We start from the raw sequence: 9100 nt of genomic DNA on the forward strand, positions 1-9100 counted from the left end.
TTCTGGTTTATGGGCCACTAGGCTCCCGCTGGGTCTCTGAATATCGCACTGACGACATCAGTTTCCAGCCGTCTTCAGCTTTTTTGTCGGAAGTACCTTCGAGGATGACATCAAAAGATGTTCGCTGTTACTGTATGATACTCTACCAATGGAGACAGATCTATCAATGGAGGCAGCTCAGTCCACTGGGATGGGACAATTTCTGCAGTGTTTCCTGCGGATCAGATACAGTGCACGTTATCATTCAGATCATACAGAGTGAGAGCACTCGAAAAGGCCAATTGGTCACTCGTGCCTGTGTCTGCTAGGGAGTTACAAAATATGGGTTAAAGTGGAAACTGGGGATTTGATCAGTTTCAAGTGTTTACGTGAGGCAGGAATCAGAAAAAGATACACTATGAAGCGATTGGGATCTGACTACAGGAGCAGCAAACAGGATGTACAGCGCAGAGGAGAGCTTTGAAGTATTAAATTCTGATTGATGGGCCGATCATGCTTTCACTTTGCCACGCTGATGCAGAAAATAATATGTCAGTGTCTCTTGTTATTGTGATGTCGCAGGCAAATATCGCCTTTGCACTGCTGTAAGTTCCTTTTTCCAATGTGACGACAGTCTGTATGTAAAACAGCTTAAATATTTAATCCTTTCTCATAAACAATTCCATTCCATCTCATTGTGTTGTATTGCCTTCTTTCCACTTTACCTATTATTGTGCCTGAACTGAAGTTGATTTCCTCCTACTGCGTGTCTTTTATAGTCTGAATGATATGATGCATTTGTACTGATCCACCTTCTGACAGAATTTTCCTCTTCACTTCAGCCCGTCGTAACTTCGGTATCTGATACCATTCCCGTTGTCTGGGTGTTAAGCGCTCGTCTCAGATCCAGGCTACCCTCACCCAAAATAAACGCAAAGCTCATTCACACTGTGATCACTGCAATCAGGGGCATCTTCACTCCGAGGTCATTCATTATTCCTAGGAGAAAGTTAGGACTACAGATGCTGGAGATCAGAGTCGGGAGTGTGATGATGTAAAAGCACTGCAGGTCAGTCAGCATCCGAGGAGCAGGAAAATCCACTTTTCTGGTATACCCTTCAACATGAATAAGGGTTATGAGTCGGGACTGAGGGATAAATGGTAGGGGTGCAGGGTTGGGCGGAGATAGTTGGGAAAGCGGTAGTTGGATGAAGGTGAGGGAGAAGATGACAGTCCAGAAGAAGCAGTGATGGAATGGGTCCAGAGGGCGGTGCCAAGTTTGAGGCTTGGGACTTGTGGCAAGGGGAATGAGGAAACTGTTCAAATCCACACTTATCCCGTGAGGTGACAGAGTCCCAAGGCGGAACATATGGCGTTCTTCCTCCAGGTATTGGGTGGTTATGGTTTGGCGCTGAAGGAGGCCCAGGATCTGCAAGTCTTTAACGGAGTGGGAGGGGGAGTTGAAGTGTTCAGTCACGGGATGGTGAAGTTGGTGGGTGCGGCGTCCCAAAGATGTTCTCTGAAATGATCTGCAAGAAAGTGCCCTGTCTCCCTGATGTAGAGGAGACCACACTGGGTTCAACAGATGCAGTAGATGACATTGTAAATTGTACAGGTGAATTTCTAACGGAAGTGGAAGGATACCTTGGGACCTTAGACGGAGATGAGTGGAGTGATGTGGGCGCTGCTTTTACCCTTCCTGCGGTGGCAGGGAAAGATGCCAGTCGTGGGGTGTGGGTTTATAGGGAGTTGTAGACCTGACAAGGGGCTCGTGGAGGGAATGGTCTTTTCGGAATGCTGATAACGGTATGGAGGGAAATATATACCAGATAGTGGGGTCTGTATGGAGATTACAGAAGTGGTGGAGTCTGATGTGTTTTATGCTGAGTTTGGTGGGATGAAAGTTTAGGACCATGCGGTTCTGTCCTTGTTGCGGGAGGGGTGGGATGTAAGGGCGTTGGTGATTGAGGTGGAGGAGATGCACTGGAGGGCAAGGTCAACCACGTGGGAAGGAGACCAATTGGGAATTTCTGAAGTGGAGTTTGTCACCCTGGGAACAGATGTGGTGGAGGCGGAGGAATTGGGAATATTGATGGTGTTTTTACACGAGTTGACGTGAGAGGAGGTGTAGTATTGGTAGCTGTGGGAATCGGTGGGCTTGTAGTATATGTCTGTCATTAGTCATTCGCTGGAGACGGTGATGGACAGGTCCAAGAAGTGGAAGGAAGTTGCCAAGGAGATCCAGGTGAATTTGACGTCGGGGTGAAAGTTGTTGGTAACGTTGGTGAACTGTTCAACCTCCTCGTGGGAGCAGGAAGTGGGGCCAATTAATTCATCAATGTAGCGGAGGAACAAGTGGGGAGACGTGCCAGTGTAACTGTGAAAGACGGACAATTCCACATATCTGACAAACAGGCAGGCATAGCCCATGGCTACCCCTTTGGTTTGGAGGAAGTGGGAAGATTGGACTGAAAATTTGTTGAGGGTGAGGGCCAGTTTAGCCAGGTGTATGAGGGTGTCGGTGGAAGGGTACTAGTTAGGATGGGGTGAGATGAAAAAACAGAGGGTATGGAGACTTTCGTCATGGCAGATGGATGTGCAGAGGGACTGGATCTCCAAGGTGAAGATGACGCGTTGTCGACCAGGGAAATAAAAGTCTTTAAGGAGATGAAGTGGTGTCACAAACGTAGGTGAGTCTTTCCTGGACTGGGGAGTCAGGAAGGTGTTGAGGTAGGAAGAGATGATTTGGGTCGGATAGGCGCAGGCTGAGACAGCAGGTCATAGGAAGCAGGTCGAATCGAGCCGTGCGGGGTTCATGGACAATGAGGTTGGAGGCTGTGAATGGGAAATTCCCCAGAGATGATGAGGTTGTGATGTTCTGGGAGATTAGGCTAGCGGCTGGACTGCATGTGCAACGAGGTGGCCGAGAGGTTACGACGATGGACTGCTAATCCATTGTGCTCTGCACGCGTGGGTTCGAGCCCCGCCCTGGTTGGATTATCACAGCTGTCCTATTGGAAATGGAACTCCAGTGGCCAGTTTATATGCATTGATGATAATATAAATCCTCAAACAATAACTTGCGCCTGTTGCCTAAACTGCATTGAAATTTAGACTGAAATGTGATCATGAAAACCAACGCGGTTTTCTTTTCCAAGTCAAGCTGCTGTGAACTTTTACCGTATGAAAGAGATCCAGGAAAACCAAATAACTAGAGATGCGAAGTGCATGTTTCATGCAATGCTTCTTAGTGAGTGTTTTGTCATATGAAATCTGGAGCAGGTTGGATAGAAGTGATTCATCAATGGTGGGAAGAGCGCAGGGAAACAGCAAAAAATAATAGAGATATTTCAAAAGGTGCAGGGGGTGGTTGTAGAGACACAAAAAACTGGCTGTGAATGCACAGTAGAGAATTGCCAATGTGAGTACCGTGCATTGGCACGGACAGACTGACACGTTGGTCTCGCCCTTTCCCCCTTGCTCTCGCCATTGATGAAGGCTGGACATAAGACAACGATAAACACAAGATGTGGGAAGCAATCTCCCTCTCGTTATGCACACACTGGATGCATCACATTGAACTATGAACAACTGGAGAAGTTAGCATGTTAACTGCTGGAAGTGAACGTAAACTGTGGATCAATAACCTCAGATTAATGCAGCATAAACATGAGAAATGATTTAAAGTGTCTTTGAACGCATGTCATTAACAGACATTTCGTTCTATTACCCGACATGCCTTTCGTGGGAAATCATGTCTCACAAACTTGATTGAGTTTTTTGAAGAAGTAACAAAGAGGATTGATAAGGGCAGAGCAGTAGATGTGATCTATATGGACTTCATGGAGAACTGATTAGGAAGGTTAGATCTCATGGAATAAAGGGACAACCAACCATTTTGAAACAGAACTGGCGGAAAGGGAGACGACTGAGGGTGGCAGTGGAGGGTTGTTTTCAGACTGGAGGCCTCTGACCAGTGGAGTGCCACAAGGATCGGTGCTGGGTCCTCTACATTTTGTCATTTACATAAATGATTTGGATATCAGCATAAGAGGTACAGTTAGTAAGTTGAGAGATGACATCAGAATTGGAGGTGTAGTGGATAACGAAGAGGATTACCTCAGATTAAAACAGGATCAGGACAAGATGGGCCAATGGGTTAAGAAGTGGCAGATGGAGTTTAATTCGGATAAATGCGAGGTGCTGCATTTTGGGAAAGCAAATCTTAGCAGCACTTATACAAATAATGATAAGGGTTTGGGAGTGTTGCTAAAGAAAGAGACCTTGGAGTGCAGGTCCATAGCTCCTTGAAACTGGAGTCGCAGGTAGATAGGATAGTGAAGAAGGCGTTTGGTATGCTTTCCTTTATTGTTCAAAGTATTGAGCACAGGAGTTGGGAGGTCATGCTGCGGCTGTACAGGACATTGGTTAGGCCTCTGTTGGAATATTGTGTGCAATTCTGGTCTCCTGCCTATTGGAAAGATGTTGTAAAACTTGAAAGGGTTCAGAAAGGACTTAGAAGGATGTTGCCAGGATTGGAGGATTTGAACGTTAGGGAGAGGCTGAACAGGCTGGAGCTGTTTCCTCTGGAGCATTGGAGGCTGAGGGCTGACCTTATAGATGTTTACGAAATAATGAGGGGCATGGATACGATAAATGGACAAAGTCTTTTCCCTGGGATCGGGGAGTCCAGACCTAGAGGGCATAGGTTTAGTTTGAGAGGGGAAAGATATAAAAGAGACAACGTTTTCACACAGAGTGTGGTACGTGTATGGAGTGGGGTGCCAGAGGATGTGGTGGAGGCTGGCACAAATGCAACATTTAAGGGGCATTTGATGGGAATATGAAGAGGATGGGTATGGAGGGATATGGGCCGGGTGCTGGCGGGTGGGACTGGATTGGGTTGGAATATCTGGTCGGGGTGGACAGGTTGGACTGAAGGGTTTGTTTCAATGTTGTACATCTCTATGACTCTATGACCACATTTCAAGATGGATGACAACAACCCCAATTTTGTTTTGAAATTGAGATCTATTTCATCATTTTACACGGTGAACAAGTTCAATTTAAATAATACAAACCACGTTCGCTCACACGGAATAAAACTGTGATTTCATTACAAACATTGTCCTTTTCAAGGAGCAGTAACTCAACATGAAAAATAAGATGTAATTTTTATTGAACATACGTCAGTTAACACCATTATCTTACTTTGCATTGACTGCAATATGCACATGCTAAATAAGGTTTAAGAAAGAAAGTACTTTGGAAATAATGATTCGGTGGGGACGAAAAATAAGATTAGGTTCTCATGGTGCGGATATTCCACCAATGGCTCCAGTGGTGGAAATGGTCAGTGGGCAGTATTTCTATATGGTAGAGAGGTGTGAGAGCTGCCAGCGTTGGGAGCTTGCACCTCATCTGGAGCAGCGTCTGTTGACATGGACCAGGAGCATTGTGACATCAGACTTAGAGGTCCAACCACACTTGGAGCAGCTTTTATTAACATGGAGTGGCAGGGAGCATTGGGACATCAGACTGCAAGATCCAACCTCATTTGGAGCAGCGCCTGTTGACATGAACCAGGGAGCTTTGCGAAATCAGCCTGAGAGCTCCACCCTCATCTGGAGCATCCTTCCATGGCATGGAGCAGCAGGGAGCATTGGGACATCAGAGTGTGAGCTTCAGTCTCACTTGCAGCAGTTTCTATTGACATGGAGCAGCAAGGAGCAATGGAACTTCAGGTTGGGAGCTGCAACCTCATCTAGATCAGCTTGTAGTTTCATGATGGAGGAGGGAGTATTGGGACATTAGGCTGGGGGAAACGATATTCAACTAATTTAATCTGAAGTAAAAGAAGTTTCAACACCTCAGATGTTAATTGATTTATGAAGAATCTGTCGCGGGAAAAAAATCTTTAGATATTGAAGACAAGTCCTGCAAATATTCAACTCAGGGACACGCATTAATTCAGAGAGAAATGCGAGTGATGTTTCAGGTCTTTGACTTTTCTTTTCTGGCCGACTCTTCACTGGATTACATCACCAAAAGGACTTTTTCAGTCATTTCATTTTATTTAGTTTCCTGCAAAAACGGACAGGTCATTGACGTAATCTAAAGCTGAAAATCATGGGAAATGCGATGTTGTGATTAGGCTGCAGTTTACCTCGAATTATTGTGGAAACACAGCACAATAAGTTGTTATTTCCTCGATCAGCAGTGACCTCATTGATTGGCTGATCATATTGTGAATGGCTGTTTTATTTGAGGACAATTTGAAGTGAATCAATGATGGTGATTATCTTTGTTTTTTGTTCACCTTGGGACTGTTACTGTCATTGCTCATGTCCTCGTGAACAACACAGCTCTGCAGAGTGTAAAATCTCAGCTATGCATCTGGCTAATGTTACAACCATTCGTAAACCTGGCTACGGATCAGATGTTTGTAGGTTCAAAATTTACTTGGCGCAAGTGCATTGTGGAAATTCACAGCACATCGAAGCTAATTGCTTTTGTTACACTGAGGTGGATAATATTTGGAATTTTCATCTCTACGAACGAAAATTCTTTCGCTGTCTTCGATCAGTTCAACATTACTAATAACAATCATAGTTAAAAATCACACAGCACCAGGTTGCATCGAACAGGCATATTTGGAAGCAACAACTTCTTCATCAGGTGATTGACAACTGTTGGACTCTAATCTGGATTTGCATGATTTTCAGATTTGTCCACCCCAATCCAACACCAATACCTCCAAGTCATGGGTACCATCGATACCACGAACGATCGGTTAAAGTCCAGATGATCTTCCAAAAGATCGCGCAGGTTGACACATACAACAAATTTCTGCAGAAATACACCCACCTGATGAAGGAGCGGCTCTTTGGAAGCTAGTGCTTCCAGATAAACCTGCTGGACTATGCCCTGATGTTGTGTAATTTTTAGCTTTGTCTACCCAACTCAAACACTGGCACTTCCACATCATAGAGAACATCAGTCATGTCCCAGCGCTTCAGAGAAGGCAATCCTGAAATAGCAGCACGCATTGTTCATAGGTACGTTTCATTTTCAGAAACCAACCCACTCAATCGCTGCAGCTTCTGTGTATGAAAAGCACAGAAAAGAAATAGCTGAGACTCAGTTTTAACAGTATTTTGAAACTCTTTGGGAAGTGGAATCAGAGGAAAATGAAGGATGAACTGTCCGACTGTGCAGAGAGGAGGAACGCACTTTTCACTTCTTTCAAGGGCTAGGGTATTGACTGATCTAAGGCATTAAACAGATTCCTGGTGGACCTGCTCTCTCTGCGTCAGGAACAAGAAGTACAGATTTCCTGAACGGTAATGAAACACAGGACACTCAGTGAAAGCGCCGAATACTAACCACTAGACCACCATGGATGAGAGCAGAAACAGTTGCATAGTTTCTTCATAACACAGTGTTTGGAATTATGTTACTGTAGATATGTTTCCCCTCAAAAATGACTGAATTATCGAGTGTTTATAACACAGAAATGGATCCCATCATCTCACTTCCCAGCACCTGATCTGTAACCTTGTAAACTCTGATGTTTCACGTGTTCATCTCAATGCTACTTGCCCTGGAACGTTTTAATCTTGTAAGACACAATAAATGGGATTGAAGTTTGAGATGGGAAAAATGTGTTCACACCCAGTTGGGGGAACTGAGCCCTACTTTTACGCACAGACCGAAGCACGCAGACACATTTCCCCAAGAGTGAAACGGGCCTTGGGAGAAAACAATCAGAAAGTAAAATTTCACCCTCTTAGCTGATATTATCCCATTTCAGACTTCAACACCAGTGTCTGGTTACAGCAAAGAAAGGAAGCATTCAGCCCGTCCCGTCCCAGTGTTCACTGCCCATTATTTCCCCATTACTCTGTAGTTTATACTGCCTCACCTCGTTCCTGCTGCAAAACTGGATCGTTGCTAACGCCCGCTATTTCCTGTCCTGCCGAACGGTTTTGCTCAAATTCTTGGACTGAAAAACAGGAATGGGTTATTTCAAACACTTTTCTAGTTTACAAGGCCAGTGTTATCACCACTGAGCCAGCACACTGCCAGCTTAGAGGTAAGGTCTCATACATTAGAAACTTCAATATAACAGATGATTGGTTCGCCTCAGTGTTTTAAGCCAAACAACAAGACTAGAATGGAGCCGAGGGCATCATGCACGGAAAGATGGGAGAATAGAATGATGAATCTCATGGTGTCCATGGTGGTGTTAACAGAAATCTTCCCTGGTAGTATTTGATGAGGATTCAATGCTTTCACTGTCATGGCTTGTTAAATGTTAACGTTTACAGTAATCGATATGAAATACTGCCTGATCTTTCGAAGCAGAATGATGCTGTACAGCAGTCAGAATCGCTTCCCTACATGTTACCGTTCCGCATCAGCAATGTCAGCTCCAATTTCCTGACGTTCAATCAGTTTAAATCAAGAACGGAGGGGGCGTCAGGAATATAGAAGGGGCCTGGTGGTTTGTGAGAGTTAACTACATGCCTTGTGGAGCCAGATTCAATGTAGATACTGAATATCATTTTTCCTGTTTACCTTGGTATACTGATCACTCCGGATCAATTACCCACATTATCTGCCATTTCTGTGTTGTTCTTTGTTCACTTCACTTCGGTTCAGTGTTCTGGGGGACCACATATTTTTAATTTGGCACATTTTACTCAGATCTTTTTTACAGCTTCATATTAAGGCCAACAATTTTAGGAACAGAAAGACACCATTCAGACCATCAAGTCTGTTCCGCTATGGAATGGTTTCATGTCTGATCTGATAACCTTGAACTGCATTTTCTTTCCTTTACGCTTGATATCTTTGCTGTTTTAAGATCTGCCAATCTCAGCCTGATTACACCTAATGACCCTTCCTCAATAGCCTTCTGCTACAAGAAATTTCACAGATCCAGAACTGTCTGAGAGAATAAATGCTTCCTCATCTCCGTTTTAATTGTGAGATCCACATTCTAATACGAAGTTAAAAATCATAGTGTTAGGTGTAGAGGAATGGGTCTGGGTGGGTTGCGCTTCGGCGGGTTGGTGTGGACTTGTTGGGCCGAAGGGCCTGTTTCCACTCTGCAAGT

General features: G+C 44.6%; 1 non-coding gene across 1 annotated transcript; it reads left to right on the forward strand.

Annotated features, from left to right (window-relative positions):
• Positions 1-2892: 2892 nt before the first annotated feature.
• On the forward strand, positions 2893-2974 carry trnas-gcu (transfer RNA serine (anticodon GCU)). The gene has a single exon. It is a non-coding gene; the product is annotated as a tRNA-Ser (tRNA).
• Positions 2975-9100: the final 6126 nt, after the last annotated feature.

Source organism: Chiloscyllium punctatum, chromosome 18 (assembly GCF_047496795.1).
Source record: "Chiloscyllium punctatum isolate Juve2018m chromosome 18, sChiPun1.3, whole genome shotgun sequence".
Lineage (NCBI taxonomy): Eukaryota > Metazoa > Chordata > Chondrichthyes > Orectolobiformes > Hemiscylliidae > Chiloscyllium > Chiloscyllium punctatum.